The 24,585-nt window shown below is 39.3% G+C and overlaps 1 protein-coding gene across 1 annotated transcript in view; it reads left to right on the forward strand.

Moving 5' to 3' along the window:
* The window catches only part of cdh13 (cadherin 13, H-cadherin (heart)), a 909,098-nt gene that overhangs the window by 301,921 nt on the left and 582,592 nt on the right, over nt 1–24,585 (forward strand). The window lies entirely within an intron of this gene.

The raw sequence follows: 24,585 nt of genomic DNA on the forward strand, positions 1-24,585 counted from the left end.
GGTAAGCCGATACTGGTATAGTATTAAAAACTGTACTATACGTCATGACATTGCTGGTTTTGCGAGCATGTTCGGCAGCGCACCATCACAGAGTACTTACAAGCAGACACAGTGTGTAGACGGAATAGGGAGAACGGACGCATTTTGGCTTGAAAACGAACAAAAAAAGGTGAAGCTATAACACTGAAACGCCCTCAGGAAGAGGTGCTTTGAGACACAGCTCGCTAGCTAGCGGCGAACGTCCATCCTAATCCTCGTCTCCATGGCGACGAACTAAGTGAGTTTCTTACAAGTATCATCCCGCAGGGACGAGGAATAGCTAGACATGCTTCACTACACATCGTAGGAGGATACCATAGCTAACCGCTAACAGCAATCTAGTACCCTGAATGTAAACAAATGTCATGGGTGGATCTACACCTGGCATCCACTGTAATGATACCAACTACAATAGCATATATAGTCGATGTGGGATCTGAGCCGAGGATGTTGTTGTGGCTTGTGCAGCCCTTTGATACACTTATGATTTAAGGCTATATAAATATACTTTGATTGATTGATTGATACTACTATGATTACATCAATATTTTTTATCGTCACAAAATCTTTTTTCCTTTTTTTAAAATTCATATGTTTATAAACTCAGGAAAAACGTCCCTGGACCCATGAGGACTTTGAATATGACCAATGTATGATCCTGTAACTACTTGGTATCAGATCGATACCTAAATTTGTGGTATCATCCAAAACTAATGTGAACTATCCAAACAACAGAAGAATAAGTGATTATTACATTTGAATAGAAGTGCAGATAGAACATGTTTAAAACGGAAAATAAGCAGATATTAACACTAAATGAACAAGTGGATTAATAATCCATTTTTACAGCTTGTCCCTCATAATTTTCAGAAAATAGAATGAGAAATGACACAATATGTTACTGCATAGGTCAGCAGACTAATTGGATAATACGGTATATAATTTACTTTTGAAAATTATGAATCAATTCAGAATCGGGATTCATGTAAATTCTGAGCGACATTTATGGATTAGATAGCCTCCATTCAATCCGTTAAACCACTGCTCTAAAGACATATCCCCAGCAGCATCTGACATCTTGCCATCCATGACACCTAACTCCAAACGTCTGTCTTTACCGCCCGTAATAAACAGCCACAGATTTGCTCACTATCACCGTTCTGTCAGGCACCATTCCATTTTCTGTCTTTGCTCGCTGTTCCCAAGCAGTTTCATTTCATACAATTGTAGATCTTTCATATTTGAGCTGCAGAACACTTGGGAAAAGACAGTTATTGATGCACAGTGTACCAGTGTGTGTTAAAGACCAAATAATAACTTTCCAGTATCTTCAAAAGACAGATGATATCTGGGATTTGTAAACATTTAGACCAGACCTGGGCAAATTAAGACTCGTTAAGCTTTTAAATCTGGCCCACCAGACATTCCCAAATAATTTGTTTAGATCTGATGGAAACTGTAGCTGCCTTTATGATGTGCAGTGATGTTTTCAAATGACCATAAGTATTGGACTATACAAAGTCTTCCAATGGTTGGAATCTGTGCTTTTGCATGATATACTAGTTACTATGGTAATCTAATGAGTTACTATGGTAATCTAATTAGTTTCAATGGTAATCTAAGTCACAGCAGTGCAGTGTGGGTGGGGCGAGTTTCCACAGAGTGTTTCCCGAGCTGCCAGCCTGAAATGAGGGTGTCAGGGACAGACGTGGAAGGAGATTTTTACAACAAAGTTCTTAAGTTTAGTGATGTATCAGTTATATCAGATTGTAGATTTTTTTTTTTTTTTTTTCGTTTTTTTGCGTCCTTATTTAGGTGTGTTTGTTGCATTTTTGTTGCGTTTTGCTTGATTGTAAAATATGTCAATCGAGAGGGTGTGTGACGTTCATATGTTGTCAATATTCGGTGTTTTGTCGTTCATAATTAATATTGTAAAACCGTACTTGCCAACCTTGAGACCTCCGATATCGGGAGGTGGGGGGTGGGGGCGGGGCGTTGTCGGGGGTGGGGCGGGGGCGTGGTTAAGAGGGGAATATATTTAAGCTAGAATTCACCAACTCAAGTATTTCATATATATATATATATATATATATATATACATGTATATATATATATATATATATGTATGAAATACTTGACTTTCAGTGAATTCTAGCTATATATATATATATATATATATATATATATATATATATATATATATATATATATATATATATATATATATATATATATATATATATATATATTTTATTATACATATAGATAAAATAAATACTTGAATTTCAGTGTTCTGGAGGCTATCCAGTAGATGGCAGTATTGTCCTGTTTAAGAGTGTCACAACATTGCTGTTTACGGCAGACGAACTGCTTTACGGTAGACTAAACGTGACTGCTGTTGTTGTGTGTTGTTACCGCGCTGGGAGGACGTTAATGAAACTGCCTAACAATAAACCCACATAAGAAACCAGGAACTCGCCCTCGATCATTCTACAGTTATGACGTCATTGGGCAGGCAAGCTGTTTATATTGTGGGAAAGCGGACGTGAGAACAGGCTGTCCCCACTCAGGTCCGCATTGAGCTGGAGGGGGCGTGGCCTCCAGATCCGGCTAAATACCGGGAGTTTGTCGGGAGAAAATTTCTGCCGGGAAGTTATCGGGAGAGGCGCTGAATACCGGGAGTCTCCCGGTAAAAACGGGAGGGTTGGCAAGTATGGTAAAACCCACATTCTTTATTTTCATGTACATTCTTGGTGTCTCATTCAGTAAAAAAATAAATAATCCCATTACTTTTTTTAAGACGTGTTTAGCATTCAATCAGACATTATTGTGAGGTTTTGTATTAGTGTTCCTAAAAATCAGATATACCGACCCCCAGACACATTGTTTTCTCTCAATTTGGCCCCCCATGAGTTAAAATAATTGCCCAGGCCTGGTTTAGACCCTGAGTTGTGGTGGAAACATACCAATAAGTACTGTTTTGTATTATAGGTACTGTGCCGAGTCATACCAAAGACTATAAAAATGGGACCCATTACCTCCCTGCTTGGCACTCAGCATCAAGGGTTAGAATTGGGGGTTAAACCACCACAAATGATTCCCGGGCGCGGCCACCGCTGCTGCCCACTGCTCCCCTCACCTCCCAGGGGGTGATCAAGGGTGATGGGTCAATTGCAGAGAATAATTTCGCCACACCTCGTGTGTGTGTGTGACAATCATCGGTACTTTAACTTTGTACTGTATTATAGGTAAACAATACGATACAGACCTTCTTCTATAGTTTAGTCCAGATGACAGATGGTAAGACTTTGTGTTTGGTCATTTACACTGTATTAGTTTTTATTTAGCGGTTTGCTTTTTATACTGTTCATCCATTTTCTACCAAAAAAAAAAATGGAACAGAGAAGACCTGCAAAGCAAATGTAAACAAAAAAAAAATAATAATGATAGGGGGCCTTGTTCGGGCTAATGATAATAATAATACATCACATTTATACAGCACTTTTTTAAGTACTCGAAGACGCTTTACAACCACAGGAGACTCTAATTAAGATATGTAAAAAAAATACAGCTAAAAAAGAAACAACATACATTTATCTTAAAAAGAGTTAAGGGGGCGGGGGGTTAGATGGGTAAGGTAAGTCTAAAATAATGGGTTTTGAGAGCAGTTTTAAAAGAGGAAAGAGTGGGTAAGAAGTGGGTTCCACAAGGAGGGGGCAGCAACCGAGAAAGCCCTATTGCCCCAGGTCGGACGCTTGGTTTTGGGGATTTTGCAGGAGGTCGGCCTCACCAGACCCCATTTCTATGTGAATGACTATGAGAAACCTTGGAGAGGACCCCCCTCCCTCTAGGGGGAGACCGAAAGCAATGGATGTCGAGTGGATGGACGCCCTTTGAATGCTGTTGGGCTGTGAATGCACACGTAAACACATACTGTGAATGGTTGTGTCCGGTTAAACATGAAATTGTGTACCGAATTTTATGGACCATAGGGCGCACCGGATTATAAGGCGCACTGCCAATAAGCGGGTCTAGTCAGGTCTATTTTCATTCAAAAGGCGCACCGGATTATAGGGTCATATTATTAATTTTTTTCTAAATTGAAAACATTTCCTTGTGGTCTACATAACATGTAATGGTGGTTCATTGGTCAAAATGTTGCATAGATTATGTTTTACAGATCATCTTCAAGTAGCTTTCTGACAGTCGCTTCAGGATGCGCTGTTTTGTAGGCGGTCTTATTTACGTGGCTCACCTTCGACAGCGTCTTCTCCCCGTCATCTTTGTTGTAGCGGTGTAGCGTGCAAGGACGGGAGTGGAAGAAGTGTCAAAAGATGGAGCTAACTGTTTTAATGACATTCAGACTTTACTTCAATCAATGTAGAAACAGCATCTCCTCATCCGTGGCTCACCGTGAAAAACCGTCCGACCGGAACTCTCTAATAACTAAAGTTCCTTGGGTGAATAATGTTGACTCACTACACCGGTATGTTTTAGCGCTTTCATGGCGAGTTTACTGACAGATATAAGTAAGAACTTTACACTACTTTATGTTAGAAATGGCAACAGCGGAAGATGACTGTCCCATAACAAGAAGATAGAGAAAAAGAAGTAGCTTATTGACTACGGTGTGGGCACAGACTACAAAGGCGGACGCGTGCACATTTTCAGGACTTATGCAGATCCCAAATACAGATCAGCAGGTACCAGAAGGGAAGAACAGTTGCTTTTGCATAATGTTGTGTAACAAAATGCCAGATAATATGTCTCTTACCTTGTACACACACCATAATAATACTACTATGTTGAAGCACAGTACAATCCATCAAGCGGTGCGGCTTCATAGTTTACCAAAGTCATACTAAAAGATGTTGATATATTTTTGAGCGCCGTGTGTAATGTTCTATATTTTCAATGGAACATATACAATTTTGGTGTTGTTTACTTGAGTCATATTGCAGTCTACACCTATCTCTTATGTGTGCCTGCCATCTACTGGTCACACTTATCATTTCACCTTGTACCAAATAAAATAATTTCGAGGTTGGTAAGCACAATCAAAATTATTCCGTACATTAGGCGCACCGGGTTATAAGGCGCACTGTCGAGTTATGAGAAAATGAAAGGATTTTAAGTACGCCTTGTAGTCCGAAAAATATGGTATGTAAATCACCACAAGTTCAACATTAATGGTAAGCCCATTAAAGTGTGACACACGGATGGTGGTGGATGTTGATGAGATCTCGGCATTTTTGATTTTGGGTTGTGCAAAGTGCTTCCAAGAGAACGTAAATAGTGTTTACTGTAAGTTTGTGAGAAATTTACTCTCTGGGTCATAACAAAAATAAGATTCTGGTGATTGTTCAAGCTGACTCGAATTATAACGTGACTCTGCATCCTGAATTTACACCGATATGTCACTGGTGTAAATCAATGCTTCAGGGCATATCAATCGCGTTGATATATTTATACATTTTCATTGCAGTTGTTACCGTCAATCAAGTTAAGCTTTCAAATACCGGCTGCCATAAATTGACAAGGAAACAAATGTAACTTTGCAATGAAACATTTAAAGGAAAACTGCCCCTTTTTGGAATTTTGCCCAGCTTCCACAATCCTTATGAGACCAGAACATACATAATTCCCTTTTATGTGTGTTTTACATATTTTATGTTCTATTCTAACCTAATCCTTGATTATGATTATGTAAATTTTACTTTGAGTGCAACAAGAAAAGCCTAATGTGTTTAATGCCTTTTAATTTATATTTTAACCTAGTAACATTGTTATTTGTGGATCACAAAGGGACTATTGAAGTCCTGCAAAAAGAAAACAATATCTTTACAGAAGACATTTAAAGCACAGAACCAAAGAAACTGAACACAAATATAAAACGTACACAAATAAGTTAACACAAATAATAAAGCACAGCAAAAGAACATATTACTGTAACCTATTAGAACAACATAAAAATAGCATCCAGGGTACGTGGAAAGTTTTGAATGGTATCATTAAAAAAAATATGACAAATAAGGAACATCCAAGCTATTTCATAGAAAATAATCAAACTATAAATGACCCTAAGGAAATAATGGATGCTTTTAACACCTTCTTTGTGAATGTTGGACCTAATTTAGCAAATTAAATTGTACAACCCGAAAACAGTGTTAAATTAAATGAACATACCATTCAAAGCAACTTAGAATCGTTTTTTATTTCCCCCGTTCATGAAAGTGAAATCCCAAAAATGGTAAATTCTCAGAAAAACAAGAAGTCAACAGACTGCTGTGACTTGGACTTTTCTCTGATCAAGGAAATTGTTGATTTTATAGCTGTTCCCTTCACTTATGTATGGAATATTTCTTTCATAAAAGGTGTTTTCCCAAAGAAAATGAAAACAGCAAAAGTTATTCCCATCTTCAAAAGTGGAGATAAGCATCAGTTCACCAACTATAGGCCTATTTCTCTACTCTCACAATTTTCAAAAGTCCTTGAAAAATTATTTGTGTCAAGATTAGACAGTTTTATTGATAAGCATCACTTGGTAAGTGAACACCAATACGGTTTTCGACCAAACAGGTCCACTTCCATGGCAGTGATGGAACTAGTTGAGGAGGTAACCACTGCAATTGATAAGAGGGAGTTTGCTGTTGGCGTTTTTATTGACCTGAGCAAGGCCTTTGACACCATCCATCACACATTACTTTTAAACAAAATGCCGAGGTATGGTTTTAGAGGTCTTGCTCATGAGTGGTTGAAGAGTTATCTTGGTGGCAGAGAACAGTACGTGCATATGAATAATGTAGATTCAGATAAAAAGATTATAACACATGGAGTACCCCAAGGTTCTGTACTGGGACCAAAATTGTTTTTATTGTACATTAATGATATCTGTAAAATCTTTAAAAAACTCAACTGTATTCTCTTTGCTGATGATACAAGTCTGTACTGTTCTGGGCAAGAACTTGGCCAACTCTTAGGGACTGTAGAGAGTGAATTCCACATACTAAAGCAATGGTTTGATGCCAATAAACTATCAATCAACCTAAATAAAACAAAATATATCATTTTTGGAAATAGGAAAAATAACATACAGTGTCATATACGAATAGATGATATGGAGATAGAAAGGGTGTATTCAACAACATTTTTGGGAATCTATATGGATGATACATTAAATTGGAAACTGCACATAAATATACTTAAGACATAGATGGCAAAAAATATTGCTATGTTACATAAAATCAAAAACTCCGTAAATCAAAAGGCTCTTAACATGTTATATAATTATTTCGTACTCCCTTATCTTAATTATTGTGTTGAAATCTGGGGTAACAATTACAAAACAAACATCAACTCTATATTCTTACTTCAAAAGAAAGCGATTACAATTGTAAATTATGCAGATTATCATGACCATACCAATGCTCTGTTTATTAAATTAAAAACATTAATACTGCACGATCTTGTTGACCTCAACACTGCTATTGTGACGTACAAAGCTCATAACCACATGCTGCCTCGGTGTCTACAGGAGAGGTTTAAACCCAGAGAGAATCCCTATGACCTCAGAGGTTCAGCTGTCTTCCAGAAAGCAAAGATAAGAACGAGCTTAAAAAGTAGATGTGTTTCTGTCAGGGGGGTTCAACTGTGGAACATGAAAATGTTCCAGTTCCATTCACACATTTAAAAAACACTTTAAGACCAATGTCTTGAAAAAAATATATCACTCTTGAATCAACACAGTAGTTAATACTATGATCAATGTTAATTCAAATACTAAATGTGGGATATAAATAATAATGGAAGTATAATTGTTTGTATATAGTATATAAATTGGTACAAAGGTTTAACATGTGTACAAGGATATTTCACAAGCCTTTACTGTGTATATAATTGATCTGTGTTTATGTTGTGTATAATGTGTATTTATAATATGTTGTACAAAGGACATTTAATAATTTTCGGAAGTTCATTTTGTACTTGACATTGTTTATAGGGTTAGGCGCAATAAGTGTTCAACTTCAGCCTAAACCCTTTCGGTCTGCAACATTTTCATTTTCAATTTATGAATGTACAACTGTTTGTTTATTTTGCTGACGACTGACCGAAGAATAATACAATAATAATATTTGACTGTGAGTGTTTAATGTAGAGTAAGATTTTCTGTTCAAATAAAGCCAATATTGACATTTTTCGTAGTTCCCTTTAATTGGAAAAAGTATAGAAAAGTATCGATATACATTTTATATACAAACTTTGAGTGTATTGACCAAGTGGACCCCTTACGCACAAAACACACATTTTATATGCAAGCCAAAGAAACACAAGGGCAATATTTTATCTCTAACCAGCCACAGTATTGGTCGTGATAATGAGGCTCTGATTCACCGGGCATTGCCTTTTGTCTGCATTTGTGACTGTTAATGAGCAGCATAGAGAAAAAAAGGGTATGTTTTGCATCCCGATGAACCATGAACAATGATGAACAAAGCATGTCAGGGAAAACGCACACAAAAAAAGATAGCAGATAAATTATCTTAAACCTTGTTGAAAGATTGTAAGCCCCTAGTCTTCACTCTTTATCTTGTTTTGGTGTTCACAAATGACATAAAATCAATGGATTGAACCAGATCCGCGTTATAGTATATGGACGCAATGCTTCTTTCCGAGAGATGGACATTACATTAATTCAATTTAGCATCGAGAACATACACGTGATTGCGAGTGTAAACTGTTTGGAAATTAGTCACAGCAATTTAGCTTGGCTCGGTTCCAGCAATGTCGCCACGGCATCTGGAGCTGCTGATATCTGCCGCCTCGGTATTGTGATGCAGCTGTGAATCTGGAGGCTCTGCACATTCAATAAGTCAGGCGGCAAAAAAGAAGGACAGATATGCAGTGGAGGTATTTATTTTAATTTCTTGAAAGTAAAATGTATGTTATTGCCAAACTTGTATTAATTACCGTATTTTCCGGACCATAGGGCGCACCGGATTATAAGGTGCACTGCCGATGAAAGGTCTATTTTTGATCTTTTTTTTCCATATACACTACCGTTCAAAAGTTTGGGGTCACATTGAAATGTCCTTATTTTTGAAGGAAAAGCACTGTACTTTTCAATGAAGATAACTTTAAACTAGTCTTAACTTTAAAGAAATACACTCTATACATTGCTAATGTGGTAAATGACTATTCTAGCTGCAAATGTCTGGTTTTTGGTGCAATATCTACATAGGTGTATAGAGGCCCATTTCCAGCAACTATCACTCCAGTGTTCTAATGGTACAATGTGTTTGCTCATTGGCTCAGAAGGCTAATTGATGATTAGAAAACCCTTGTGCAATCATGTTCACACATCTGAAAACAGTTTAGCTCGTTACAGAAGCTACAAAACTGACCTTCCTTTGAGCAGATTGAGTTTCTGGAGCATCACATTTGTGGGGTCAATTAAACGCTCAAAATGGCCAGAAAAAGAGAACTTTCACCTGAAACTCGACAGTCTATTCTTGTTCTTAGAAATGAAGGCTATTCCACAAAATTGTTTGGGTGACCCCAAACTTTTGAACGGTAGTGTATAAGGCGCACCGGATTATAGGGCGCATTATAAGAGTCATTTTGTTTTCGAAATTGAAAACACTTCCTTGTGGTCTACATAACATGTAATGGTGGTTCTTTGGTCAAAATGTTGCATAGATTATTTTTTAACAGATAATCTTCAAGCCGCTTTTTGACAGTCGCTTCCGGATGCACCGTTTTGTGGGTGGTCTGATTTACGTGGTTCGCCTTCAACAGCGTCTTCTCCCCGTCATCTTTGTTGTAGCGGTGTAGCGTGCAAGGACGGGAGTGGAAGAAGTGTCAAAAGATGGAGCTAACTGTTTTAATGACATTCAGACTTTACTTCAATCAATAATGGAGCAGCATCTCCTCATCCGAAAACAACACCAAGGCTGGAAATGTGTCCCGTGAAAAAGCGTCTTATAACTAAAAGGTTGGGTGAATAATGTAAACTCACTACACCGGTATGTTTTAGTGCTTTCATGGTGAGTTTACTGACATATATGAGTAAGAACTTTACACAACTTTATATGATGAATGGCAACAGCGGAGGATGAATGTCCCATAACAAAAAGATAGCGAAAAAGAAGAAGCTTATCAAGTACGGCGTCGGCGCGGACGCGCGCAATTTTTCAGGACTTATGTTAGGTTCTGCGCATGTCAATGTATGTATTCTGATTTAAGGTGTGATCCATAAAAATGCACGTCATAATCAGATACTTTTTTCAGGGTCCGTGTACACACGAGCATTCTAATCCGAATGATGATCATATTAAATAAACGTTGTCCATGTACACGTGGCTACAGATATGTAGACTTCGATATGATTTATTGCTCAGTGTGTCAAACAAAAACACTTCCGAAATGAAATATCATAGATAGGCTCCAGCACCCCCCGTGACCCCAAAAGGGACAAGCGGTAGAATATGGATCTTTAAAAGATTGTTACTATTTAAAAGTATATTCCATCCATCCATCCATCCATCCATCTTCTACCGCTTGTCTCGTTCGGGGAACTCTTATTTTAATACTTTTTACTAGAGATGTCCGATATTATCGGCCGATAAATGCTTTAAAATGTAATATCGGAAATTATTGGTACCGTTTTTTTATTATCAGTATCGGTTTTTTTTAAGTTTTAAAAAAAATATATATATATCTTTTTTAATCAACATAAAAAACACAAGATACACTTACAATTAGAGCAGTAACCCAACCCCCCCCCCCCCCCCCCCCCATTTACACTCATTCACACAAAAGGGTTGTTTCTTTCTGTTATTAATATTCTGGTTCCTACATTATATATCAATATACATCAATACAGTCTGCAAGGGATACAGTCCGTAAGCACACATGATTGTGCGTGCTGCTGGTCCACTAATAGTACTAACATTTAACAGTTAATTTTACTCATTTTTATGAATTACTAGTTTCTATGTAACTGTTTTTATATTGTTTTACTTTCTTTTTTATTCAAGAAAATGTTTTTAATTTATTTATCTTTTTTATTTTTTATTTTTTTAAAGGACCTTATCTTCACCATACCTGGTTGTCCAAATTAAGCATAATAATGTGTTAATTCGACGACTGTATATATCGGTATCGGTAATTAAGAGTCGGAATATCGGATATCGGCAAAAAGCCATTATCGGACAACCCTACTTTTTACCAATATTTATTCCCATCAGGGAATTTGAGTTTTTAATCATATCAATATTCACCTTTTTTTTAATCACATTTTAATAGCGAGTTACACCTGCACGTGGCGCAATGCAACCACTGCTTGTGGGCTGCTAGTTTGTACTGTGGTGGATTCTCCAGAGCTTAAACAGCAACAAAAGTGAATTTAGTACAAAAAGTTTATTTACCCATTATCAAGTCAGATTGAGCTGTCCATGCAGACACACAAACGTCCTCCGGAGGACACACACAAGCAATCTCTCTCGAGTCCCGGTCTTCTGCCATTTTATCTGTTGGTTCGTGCGTCACAGTTTTTTCTCGTGCGTCATTTGTTTTTTGCAACATCCTTGGATTCCTTAATCATACTTAAACAATCAAAACATTCTGTAGACAGGTTGGCACGACTTAATATTCACTTTTGTCCCACACCCGGGGACACAACATAGAAGAGAAATTAAATGAGCATACATTCTTGACAGACATGAAATATAGGTCAAAGGTCAGAAATTCTACTATAGTACAAATACTGATCATACTGCAAAAAAAAATATAGCCTTTGGTGAGCATTTTTATGGGGTCCTTTGTTAGCTTTATGGGAAGTTTGGCTCAAAGTTAACTTGGATCTGAAACTTTTTGAACAAAGTTGACACACAGAGAGACTTATCCTTATACACGCCACATTCTTTAGTTGCCTTCAGTGTCGGATTTTTTTTTATTTTTACCCTAATCCATGTTTGACTTTGATATTTCAACTGTGGGCTAAGGAGAAAGTGTCCGTGTTGGTGGTTAAGTGGGCTAAATTGTGTTCGGTGATTGTTGTCCGACTTCAATGCACCGACTCACCATAGACTGTTCCGAAATCCCGTGCCCACCCTCCAAAACCTGACAACATTAGAATACCATCAAACACTCTTTGACTGCTTTTGAAATGCCGCTGACACTGTTTGGCACAGCAATTTGCAGCCTCTAAAGAGTGCGCCTGTGTTATTGAAATAAATCTGAGGCTTGGGTTTAGGAGGGAAATGAATACATCTCTCACACATTGGCTCTGAAGTGAGAGCTGAATATTGAGGCTGACTTTTGTTTCCCTCGAGAGAAGCTCGTTGACTTTGTATCTGTAACTCCATGTCCTGTCGTTTTCATTTGCCTTCTTTTTCTGCTCATGCCTACCTATCTTTCAGTATCCTCTTTCACTGCCCACTTTCCAGATGGTTTACAAATATATACACTACCGTTCAAAAGTTTGGGGTCACCCAAACAATTTTGTGGAATAGCCTTCATTTCTAAGAACAAGAATAGACTGTCGAGTTTCAGATGAAAGTTCTCTTTTTCTGGCCATTTTGAGCGTTTAATTGACCCCACAAATGTGATGCTCCAGAAACTCAATCTGCTCAAAGGAAGGTCAGTTTTGTAGCTTCTGTAACGAGCTAAACTGTTTTCAGATGTGTGAACATGATTGCACAAGGGTTTTCTAATCATCAATTAGCCTTCTGAGCCAATGAGCAAACACATTGTACCATTAGAACACTGGAGTGATAGTTGCTGGAAATGGGCCTCTATACACCTATGTAGATATTGCACCAAAAACCAGACATTTGCAGCTAGAATAGTCATTTACCACATTAGCAATGTATAGAGTGTATTTCTTTAAAGTTAAGACTAGTTTAAAGTTATCTTCATTGAAAAGTACAGTGCTTTTCCTTCAAAAATAAGGACATTTCAATGTGACCCCAAACTGTTGAACGGTAGCGCCATCTACAAAGATACAAAATAATTGCTATTGCGACATCTAGTGGACACATTTAGAACAGCTGTTTCTTTCATTCAAAAATTTAAGGTTAATTTTTATACTTAGCAAACTCATCCCGCGGGCTGGATAAAACCTGTTTGCGGGCTGTACATTTGACACCCCTGCTTTAAAGCATGTGCAGCTCTCAAGATAAAATACAGCTGACTAAACAGTCACAACGGTTAAAGGCCTACTGAAAGCCACTACTACCGACCACGCAGTCTGATAGTTTATATATCAATGATGAAATCTTAACATTGCAACACATGCCAATACGGCCGGGTTAACTTATAAAGTGCAATTTTAAAATTCCCGCCACACTTCCGGTTGAAAAACTCTTTTGGATATGATTTATGCGCGTGACGTCACAAAATCCACGGAAGTGGTTGGACCCCATCGACCCGATACAGAAACCTCTTGTTTTCTTCGACAAAATTCCACAGTATTCTGGACATCTGTGTTGGTGAATCTTTTGCAATTTGTTTAATGAACAATGGAGGCTGCAAAGAAGAACGTTGTAGGTGGGATCGATCGGTGTATTAGCGGCTAAGTACAATACTTACAGCAACACAACAAGGACTACTTACTACGCCTAGCCGATGCTTGCCGCCAAACCCACGGATTAAGTCCTTTGTCGCGCCGTCGATCGCTGGAACGCAGGTGAGCACGGCTGTTGATGGGAAGATGAGGGCTGGCTGGCGTAGGTGGAGCGCTAATGTTTTTATCATAGTTCTGTGAGGTCCGGTTGCTAAGTTGCTAAATTAGCCTTGGCGTCGTTAGCAACAGCATTGTTAAGCCTTACCAGGCTGAGAATTTTTAACCGTGTAGTTACATGTACATGGTTTAATAGTATTGTTGATCTTCTGTCTATCCTTCCAGTCAGGGGTTTATTTATTTTGTTTCTATCTTCATTTGAGAACGATGCTATCACGTTAGCTCAGTTGCTAAGTGTGTCACCGATGTATTGTCGTGGAGATAAAAGTCGCTTTAAATGTCCATTTCGCATGCTCGACTCTCATTTTCAAGAGGATATAGTATCCGAGGTGGTTTAAAATACAAATCCGTGATCCACAATAGAAAAAGGAGAGTGTGGAATCCAATGAGCCAGCTTGTACCTAAGTTACGGTCAGAGCGAAAAAAGATACGTCCATCATTGCCTCTCTAGTCCTTCACTGTAACGTTCCTCGTCTACGAATCTTTCATCCTCGCTCAAATTAATGGGGTAATCGTCACTTTCTCGGTCCGAATCTCTCTCGCTCCATTGTAAACAACGGGGAATTGTGAGGAATACTAGCTCCTGTGACGTCACGCTACTTCCGGTACAGGCAAGGCTTTTTTTTATCAGCGAGCAAAAGTTGCGAACTTTATCGTCAATTTTCTCTACTAAATCCTTTCAGCAAAAATATGGCAATATCGCGAAATGATCAAGTATGACACATAGAATGGATCTGCTATTCCCGTTTAAATAAAAGAAAATCATTTCAGTAGGCCTTTAAGTTTACTAAATGAGTGCTTTGATTGAGTTCAGTTTATAATTTTTACCACTAACAAGAACCGCACCTTGCATTTGTTGCTATTATGATGATTGCATAATGACAAGGGGTGCAGTGTTTAAAAATCCTTTGTTTTTTACAAAACATAGTGGAAGGAGGAGTTGGCTGACGGACAAAAGAAATGGGTGGGAAATGTGTACAATTTACACACACCTCATTACTGTCTCATTTAACTTCAACAACGGCTAATTGCCAGACAGTATATACAGTAAAACCATTAGATATGTCTTCAACTAAGGATGTTCATAGTCAAATCTGGTTCATCACCACATTGGTACTGAAGTCAGTACTTTTGTAGGCACTTAGTGTTGTCCCGATACCAATATTTTGGTACTGGTACCAAAATTAAATTGATACTTTTCGGTACTTTTATAAATAAAGGGGACCACAAAAAATATCATTATTGGCTTTATTTTAACAAAAAATCTTAGGGTACATTAAACATATGTTTCTTATTGCAAGTTTGTTCTTAAATAAAATAGTGAACATACTAGACAACTTGTCTTTTATTAGTAAGTAAGCAAACAAAGGCTCCTAATTTAGTCTGCTGACATATGCAGTAACATATTGTGTCATTTATCATTCTATTATTTTGTCAACATTATTAAGGACAAGTGGTAGAAAATGAATTATTAATCTACTTGTTCATTTACTGTTAATATCTGCTTACTTTCTCTTTCAACGTGTTCTATCTACACTTCCGTTAAAATGTAATAATCACTTATTATTCTGTTGTTTGATACTTTACATTAGTTTTGGATGATACCCACAAATTTGGCGGACCAATACTTTTCAGAGGCGGTAAAGTACCGAATATGATTCATATTCACCAAATACTATCGACATTAAACACAATCAAATGGTGCCTCATTGCGATACCTTTGTTGCACGTGATGTCATGTCGGGTTGCGACTCAAACACTTGGCGGGAAAAAAAGCACTCAGAGTGGACTCAGTCTAACTTCCCTCAAGTGACTGCAATTTTCCATACCGACAAAGCAAGTATGATTGACAAAAAACGCCCGAACCAGTAGTAAGGCTCCACTTTTTAAAATGCGCTATCTCGATGCAAATTTACATTGGCTTTGCCATACATGCTACTGATTACCGTTAGAAATCTTTCATTAAAATGATTTCAACACCTTCAAATTTAGTAGGGAAAACTACATTTACAGTAAGCTGCACATTGCAATGAAACAGCTCATGTGTAATAAGTAAAATACTGTGTGTGTGTGTATATGTGTATATATATATATATATATATATATATATATATATATATATATATATATAGATATATATATATATATATATATATATATATATATATATATGCAAACACAAAACCAGTGAAGTTGGCACATTGTATAAATCGTAAATAAAAACAGAATACAATGATTTGCAAATCCTTTTCAACTTATATTCAATTGAATAGACTGCAAGACAAAAAATGTGTTGTTCAAACTGAGAATTTATTTTTTGCAAATAATCATTAACTTAGAATTTAATGACAGCAACACATTGCAAACAAATTGGCACAGGGGCATTTTTACCACTGTGTTACATGGCCTTTCCTTTTAACAACACTCAGTAAACGTTTGGGAACTGAGGAGACCAATTTTTGAAGGTTTTCAGGTGGAATTCTTTCCCATTCTTGCTTGATATACAGCTTAAGTTGTTCAAAAGTCCGGGGTGTCAGTTGTGGTGATTTACGCTTCATAATTCGCCACACATTTTCAATGGGAGACAGGTCTGGACTACAGGCAGGCCAGTCTAGTACCTGCACTCTTTTACTATGAAGCCATGCTGTTGTAACACGTGCATAATGTGGCTTGACATTGTCTTGCTGAAATAAGCAGGGGCGTCCATGAACAATACATTGCTTGGATGGCAACATATGTTGCTCCAAAACCTGTATGTACCTTTCAGCCTTAATGGTGCCTTCACAGATGTGTAAGTTACCCATGCCTTGGGCACTAATACACCCCCATACCAGATGCTGGCTTTTGAACTTTGCACCTATAACAATCCGGATGGTTCTTTTCCTCTTTGGTCTGGAGGAGACGACGTCCACAGTTTCCAAAAACTATTTGAAATGTGGACTTGTCAGACCACAGATTACTTTTCCACTTTGTATCAGTCCATCTTAGATGAGCTTGGGCCCAGCGAAGCGTTTTTGGGTGTTGTTGATAAATGGCTTTGGCTTTGCATAGTAGAGTTTTAACTTGCACTTAGAGATGTAGCGACAAACTGTAGTTACTGACAGTGTTTTTTTGAAGTGTTCCTGAGCCCATGTGGTGATATCCTTTACACACTGATGTCACTTTTTGATACAGTATCACCTGAGGGATCGAAGGTCACGGGCATTGCCTCTAACGTGCAGTGATTTCTCCAGATTCTCTAAACCTTTGATGATATTACGGACCGTAGATGGTGAAATCCCTAAATTCCTTGCAATAGCTGGTTGAGAAATGTTGTTGTTAAACTGTTGAAAATGTGCTCACGCATTTGTTCACAAAGTGGTGACCCTCGCCCCATCCTTGTTTGTCAATGACTGAGCATTTTGTGGAATAAATAGAGAAGGTTAAAAAATGTTAATGTAGCAAAACAAATATGATTAACTTGTGCAACATGTAATGTACATCATATCAGAAACATGTATTCAGGTAGAAATATCACATTATACATTACCAAACATATTTGACAATCAAAGCTTGATCGTAACAATTACATTTTTGAACAGGTATCTAAACATGGAAATGTATCTCCTCTCCTCTGAATGCAAGTGCTCCTACAGCAGGAATACAAACTCTGTATTCCTACAAAAATGATCTTTATTAATGATGAAAACATATCTGCCATTCATTTTTAACTATGAACATTTGTGAATAATCACGATTAAAATGTGTATGCATTTTAAAATTAGTATTTCAATTAAATATGTATCAAATATTAAACTATTTTTGTACAAACCCTTTATTTTGACTGTGTATACTCGATGGCCATGTCAACACACATTCATTTAGAGAAAATATGTATTATGTCGGCGTTCGTGAGACTGTATGACATAGACCGATGGGTTTTTTGGACACAACTCAGCAGACTAACCCAACATTGTTTGGTCAGTGTCTGACTTTCTAAATTTAAACAAAGGAGTTTTTCTTGCCTTTTTCAATGTTGTTGTTCTAGCTTCCATTGCGGTCTCTGTCTTTACAATGTTGTTGACGTCCATGCTCCTGCCGGCTCTTGCGAAAAAAATTTTTTTCAAATGACATAAAAATACTACTGCAAAGTAGCATCATTGTCGGAATTATATTAGCCGGACGTAAAATGAAATGACATGAACAATAGTTACATTTTATCGGACAATATACATACATTTGATGTTCTATTATCTGGATAATATGGATCATTGCACAGCACTACGAGCATGTATGCTACAGCTAATGGGGACCCCTATTCAATAAACACATCTTATTATAAACTTGCTGTTCCTCCAAAAAGGCTAAAACACTCAGATAAACCAACACGGCAGATATTGGATGGTTTAGTGAGGTCCTCGGACTCTGTCAGTAGAGGATCGCTGAGAAGACGATCAAACTTGAGCATAAGTAGTAAACGTCTGACATCATTAACCTCCATGCAGATACGCCTAATCTCTTTTTAATGCGAATAAGGACATATATATTTTTATTTTTTATTGATTTATTTCCGCCAAGTGGCTGCTGGTGGCAGGAGCTCTGTGCTCTTGTGTCATCTTTTTGTGTTCCTGGTGTTTTACCTCTTGTTTTCATGAGGTTTTTTTTTGCCTTTTGGTTCGGGACCCTTTGGGACTGTGCGACGAGGGGTGGCACTTTCGTGACTTCTGCAATGCTTTTTTGCGGGCTTCTGGATCTGCCTTCCGGTAGTCTTTTGGCCGTGGGGACCAGCTGCTGGGTCTCTGCCACACCGGAGTCAGGTTTGGAGAGACTGGAGGAGAGGAGATGCGGATGGCCCCGGGACGGACGGGCTTCACGGTGTCTTGGCTGAATGATCAGGTATCGGACGCCTCTGACTCCTTGGACGCATCCTCGCTCATCCATGTGGACTGGACACGGGTCGAGAGTTGGTGGGCGGCCGAGGGTGGGGTCGGCTCTCTTGGTTGCTTTGTTGGGTCTGCTCCTGTTTCTGGCCATGCTCCTCCCACCCCAGCAGACAATGGTGTGGAACACCGCAGAGGCCACCACAGTGTATATGGGTGTTGAAATTATGTTTTTGTTTGGTTGCTATGTCTATGCATAGTGCAATCGTATGTGCACAATGTATATTACTGGTTTATTTATTTATTTATTTATTTTTTACTTTTGTGGCTGTGTGTAGAAGTGGCACTGCTGGAGTGGCAGCTGGTTGCATCAGCTCTGCTCTTTTAATGTCCTTTGTGTTCTTTGATGTTTCTCTCTTACAGACATGTTTATGTGGACTATGGCTATGAGGGTTTTCTTTTCTTCCCTTGGCCTCAGTCTGGACCCCTCTCCAGGGACCCAGGCTTAGACTTTTTTTTTGTCTCCTTCTGATTCTGATTGTGCCTGTCCACATCTCTATCCAAGGCTCCTTTCTATAACGTGTTTGCTCTTGTTTAGTTTGTATTTTTATGCTGAGGTGAAATAAACCCATCCATTATTGATGCATTGGGTAGTATGTTGTCCTGGCAATAGTGGCTCTGGGGGAACATATTAAAGCTGGTGTGTTGAGTCCTGCTTTGAACATGTACTGTATTAATTAGTATTGCATATACAGTCGTGGTCAAAAGTTTCCGTACAGTTGTAAAAAACATAATGTCATGGCTGTCTTGAGTTTCCAATCATTTCTACAACTCTTATTTTTTTGTGATAGAGTGATTGAAGCACATACTTGTTTGTCACAAACAATATTCATGAAGTTTGGTTCTTTTATGAAATTATTATGGGTCTACTGAAAATGTGACCAAATCTCCTGGGTCAAAAGTATACTGTGGAAGACTTGCTCTTCCGGGTTCTTCAGACCACCAATTACGGACATGACCGCCTCGTTCATCTTTCTGAACAATGATTTGTTTTGCAATAAATGTTTTTTGTGTTCGTTTTCAGTCATTTCTGTCCGTCTCGCCCTCACTCTCGTTCGTGCTCGGGTTTTCTCTCCACCATCAACAACCCCCCTCCTTCCCGGCTGCTGCTCTTTAACAGAGCGACCAGTGATTAGATAAGCCAGCCCAGGTGTGCCATCCACGCACCTGTCGCTAATCTCGAAACCGGTCCTAGCAATCCCCCTCCCCCCGGACCAGATCTGGAGCACCCTTTCGGGTGAGGTCAGTTAGTGGGCTGGTCAGGTCCGCAAACCGGGGGATAAACCTCCGGTAGTAACCTACCAGACCCAAAAACTGCCTCACCTCTTTTTTTGTCTTGAGGATTGGGCAGGCCGCAATTGCCGCTGTTTTATCTACCTGCGGGCGCACCCGCCCTTCTCCCAAGTGGTACCCCAGATACTGTACTTCCCTCCGGCCAACTGCACACTTCACCGGGTTGGCGGTGAGCCCTGCCTGCCTCAGGGACTCGAGCGCTGCCCTCATCCGCCGCATGTGCTCTTCCCAGCCGCTACTCTGGATAATGACGGTAGGCAGCCGCGTATGCAGCGTGAGGCCTCAGCACCCGGTCCATGAGGCGCTGGAACGTGGCGGGCGCACCGAACAAACCAAACGGAAGTGTCACAAATTGGTACAAACCCTCCGGAGTGGAAAATGCCGTTTTTTTCCCTGGACTCTGGTGACAAGGGAATCTGCCAGTAGCCCTTGGTTAAATCCAGTGTCGTAAAAAAACGAGCAGTACCCAGCCGATCCAGGAGCTCGTCAACCCGAGGCATTGGGTAAGCGTTAAAACGTGATGTTTCGTTCACCTTACGGTAAGCCACACAGAACCGCGCAGACCCATCCTCCTTCCCTACCAGAACGATGGGGCTGCACCACGCTCCGTGGTATTCTTCTATTACCCCCAACTCCAGCATGGATTTTAATTCCTCCCAAACCACTTTGCGTTTGTGTTCGGGGAGCCTATAGGGCCGAGACCGCACCGTAACACCCGGGCTGGTCTCATAATGATGTTGGATGAGGTTCGTGCGTCCGGGCCGTGGGGAGAACACATCAGAGAAGCGCTGCTGCAGCTTGGCAAAATCCACTTTCTGCGCTAACGTGAGCTGATCGTCACAGAGGAGGGGGGAGAGCAGAACACAGCGCGGGACCTCTGGCCCGAACTCCTCCTCCTCCTCAACCACCGTCACCATGGAAACAGGCTCCGCCTCCTTCCATGCTTTCAGGCGATTTATATGATAAGTTTGGGTGGCTCCGCCCCGGTCCGAGCGCCGGAACTCGTAGTCCACATCACCCACTTGCCGTGTGACCTCAAAGGGTCCTTGCCACCGGGCGAGTAATTTCGAGCTGGATGTTGGGAGTAAAACAAGCACTTTTTCTCCCAGTGAAAATTTCCTTAGCTGAGTCCCCCTGTTATACACGCGCTGCTGACGTTCCTGGGCACGGAGCAAATTCTCGCGTGATAAGTGCCCCACCGTGTGGAGTTTTGCTCTCATGTCCATGACATATTGAATTTCGTTTTTGCTGGAGCTTGGACCCTCCTCCCAGCTTTCCTTAATTACGTCCAAAACCCCGCGCCGCTCCCTGCCGTATAATAACTCTCAAAAGGCGCAAAGCCTGTGGAGGCCTGAGGTACCTCCCGCATTGCAAACAGTAGGGGATCCAGCCATTTATCACAATTTGGTTTCTCCTCGTGCGATAACTTACGGATCAAGGTTTTCAGCGTCTTATTTAGCCGCTGTTTGTGGGTGGTATACGCTGGTGCGGATCGCTTTAATTCCCAATAATCCGTATAGTTCCTTTATCGTGCGTGACATAAAGGACGTGCCCTGGTCAGTCAGAATCTCTTTCCGGATTCCAACTCGGGAGATGACCTGCAACAGGGCTTGCGCGACACTCTTTGCAGAGATGGAGCGCAGCGGCACTGCTTCGGGATAGCGCGTTGCGTAATCCACCAGGACTAGCACAAAGCGATATTCCTGTGTGCTCGGGTGGAATAGTCCGATGAGGTCCATAGCCATTCTTTCAAAGGGGACCTCCATTAGCAGCAATGGGCGCAAGGGCCTAAAATCATCAGCCTGGAGGTTGGGTCTTGGGCACAGTTGGGTGTCCTAACAGGACAATGACCCCAAACACACGTCAAAAGTGGTAAAGGAATGGCTAAATCAGGCTATAATTCCCAAAGTCCTGACTTAAATGTGTGGACAATGCTGAAGAAAAAGTCCATGACATAAAACCAAACACATTTAGCTGAACTGCACCAATTTTGTCAAGAGGAGTGGTCAAAAATTCAACCAGAAGCTTGTGGATGGCTACCAAAAGCGCCTTATTGCAGTGAAACTTGCCAAGGGACATGTAACCAAATATTAACATTGCTGTATGTATACTTTTGACCCAGCAGATGTGGTCACATTTTCAGTAGACCCATAATAAATTCATAAAAGAACCAAACTTCATGAATGTTTTTTTGTGACCAACGAGTATGTGCTCCAATCACTCTATCACAAAACAATACGAGTTGCAGAAATGATTGGAAACTCAAGACAGCCATGACATTATGTTCTTTACAAGTGTATGTAAACTTTTGACCACGACTGTATGCTTAGGTGTAAATACGCAAGATGCGTGTGCATTGATAATCAGAACCATATGGTCCAAGTATCCTCTGCTGCAGAAATTATTCATTCCAAGTACAAATTAAAATCATAAACATAACAAGTTGTATAAACCAGCATATGCCGAGGCGGACACTAGGACGTCAGTGGTGCACTGCGAGACCCACGCAAGGGTTTGACTGCGCCATGTGAGCTCGTGTTGTGTTGCACCTGCCTCCCTAGTCAACAACACGTGTTCACATCCAGTCAGGGTCACTTCCTGTGAGATCCCTCGCCCCAGGACGAATGGTGATGGAGTGCGTAAGTCTGGGGGAGGAAGGGAATGGTGTCGCAACACCACGGTTAATATGTAGGAGGGACAACAACAGAAACAGTCTGTTCGCATTCTTCTTCTCTCAGTCAGGCGAGACATGCTCTCATGTGAAAAACACACCTCAATCCGAGCAAATGTTAGCAGCACTGTGCAAGCTCCGAAGAGGAGCGCCCTGAATGTTGTTTGGCATTTAGACACACATTTTCTGTAAAAAAAAAAAAAATGTCTCAAAAACACCAGATCTTGGAGGAGCTGTTATCATGACAACACACTTCCACCGCCGCATTCAAGGTATTTAAGTATTTAAGGCAGAGGTGTCAAACGTTCGGCACGAGGGCCGGCTCAGGCCCGCGAACCGGTTTTATCCGGCCCACGGGATGAGTTTGCTAAGTATACAATTTAACCTGAACGTTTTGAATTAAATAAACAGCTGTTCTAAATGTGTCCACTAGATGTCGCAATATCAATTTTTTGTATCTTTGTAGATGATGCTACATATGTTCAAAACAAACCACATGATGTCAGTGCACCAGTCGAGGAAAATGGACAAACTACATAAATAACATCCTGTAATTTGATTGGGATGTATTGTTTTTATCTTGATAGATTGAACATTAACACCAGTGAGTTGACTGATGATCATTATCACATCATTTATTCAGAAAGTATAAGTAACGACAAATAAAGGTAGACTACTATTAACCACAACATGTAAATGTAAAAAAAACCCAACAACATTATGATTTGTACATTTTCAGAATGTGCTGGTTTTATTTTTTAAAAAATAAATCAATCTGAAGTTGTCTTTATTTTTAAGTTATCTATCTATCTATCTATCTATCTATCTATCTATCTATCTATCTATCTATCTATCTATCTATCTATCTATCTATCTATCTATCTATCTATCTATCTATCTATCTATCTATCTATCTATCTATCCTTTTGTTTTGATTAGCAATTGTTTTTCGTCAGGAATAAACGATTAAAAAATATATGTTTTTCGTGGACGAGGAGGCCTCAGCTGTAGGTCCCCTGAGCCACACTTTGAAAACTGCTGTCTTAAAACTTTGAACCATATGGGGCAAGTATCCAGTGTTTTTCCATAAACTGCAGATACCTGTGGCGGTGGGGGCGTGGCTATGGGCGTGGTCACCATGACATCATCGAGTAATTTGCATAATTTACTACAATTATATGATTTTCTCTAGAAAGGCTCAAAAAATGTATACTTATTAATTAATAATAACAGTTTTGTTTTAAACATCCATCCATCCATCCATTTTACAATAAAATTACAACACTTTATGTACATATTTAAATACAGATTTGAACAATAAGTTATTCACTGAAATATATTTATTAATTGTGGTTCTTACAAAAAAATATATCTTATAAAATATAAAAGCTAAAATGTCTCTTTAAGCTCTGCCCCTTTAATTAGTGCATACTAAATAATTTGACTTTAGCCTACTACTACAGCCATATTATTTACCAGCAACATAAAGTGAAACAGAGGCAGAGGTGTCCTGCCACAGTCAGTAACAAATAAACAGAAAACAGTAGTGGTGGTAGATAGACACAGAGCTTCATCAAACATCTGATCCACTGAACAAAGAGCTCCAAAAATCTTGAACTTTAGACTGCCATCAGTTTTACTCCCTACACTTAACCATGTGTTTCCTACTGCCTGCAGACTTTGCACCCTTTGTTATATACACATGTTGTGTTTCTAATATAAATACATTTAATTAGTTTAGTTTAGTTTATTAAGGATCCCCATTAGTCTACACCGCAGTGGAGACTATTCTTCCTGGGGTCCAGGCAAAAAACATCACACAATCACAAAACAAAAGATTAAAATGCAGTACAACATGATCAAATAATAAAATGTTGTAATACAAAAATAGCAACAACAAAGAACCAAAAAAAAAATAATAA

The sequence above is a fragment of the Entelurus aequoreus genome, linkage group LG24 (genome assembly GCF_033978785.1).
Source record: "Entelurus aequoreus isolate RoL-2023_Sb linkage group LG24, RoL_Eaeq_v1.1, whole genome shotgun sequence".
Taxonomy (NCBI): Eukaryota; Metazoa; Chordata; class Actinopteri; order Syngnathiformes; family Syngnathidae; genus Entelurus; species Entelurus aequoreus.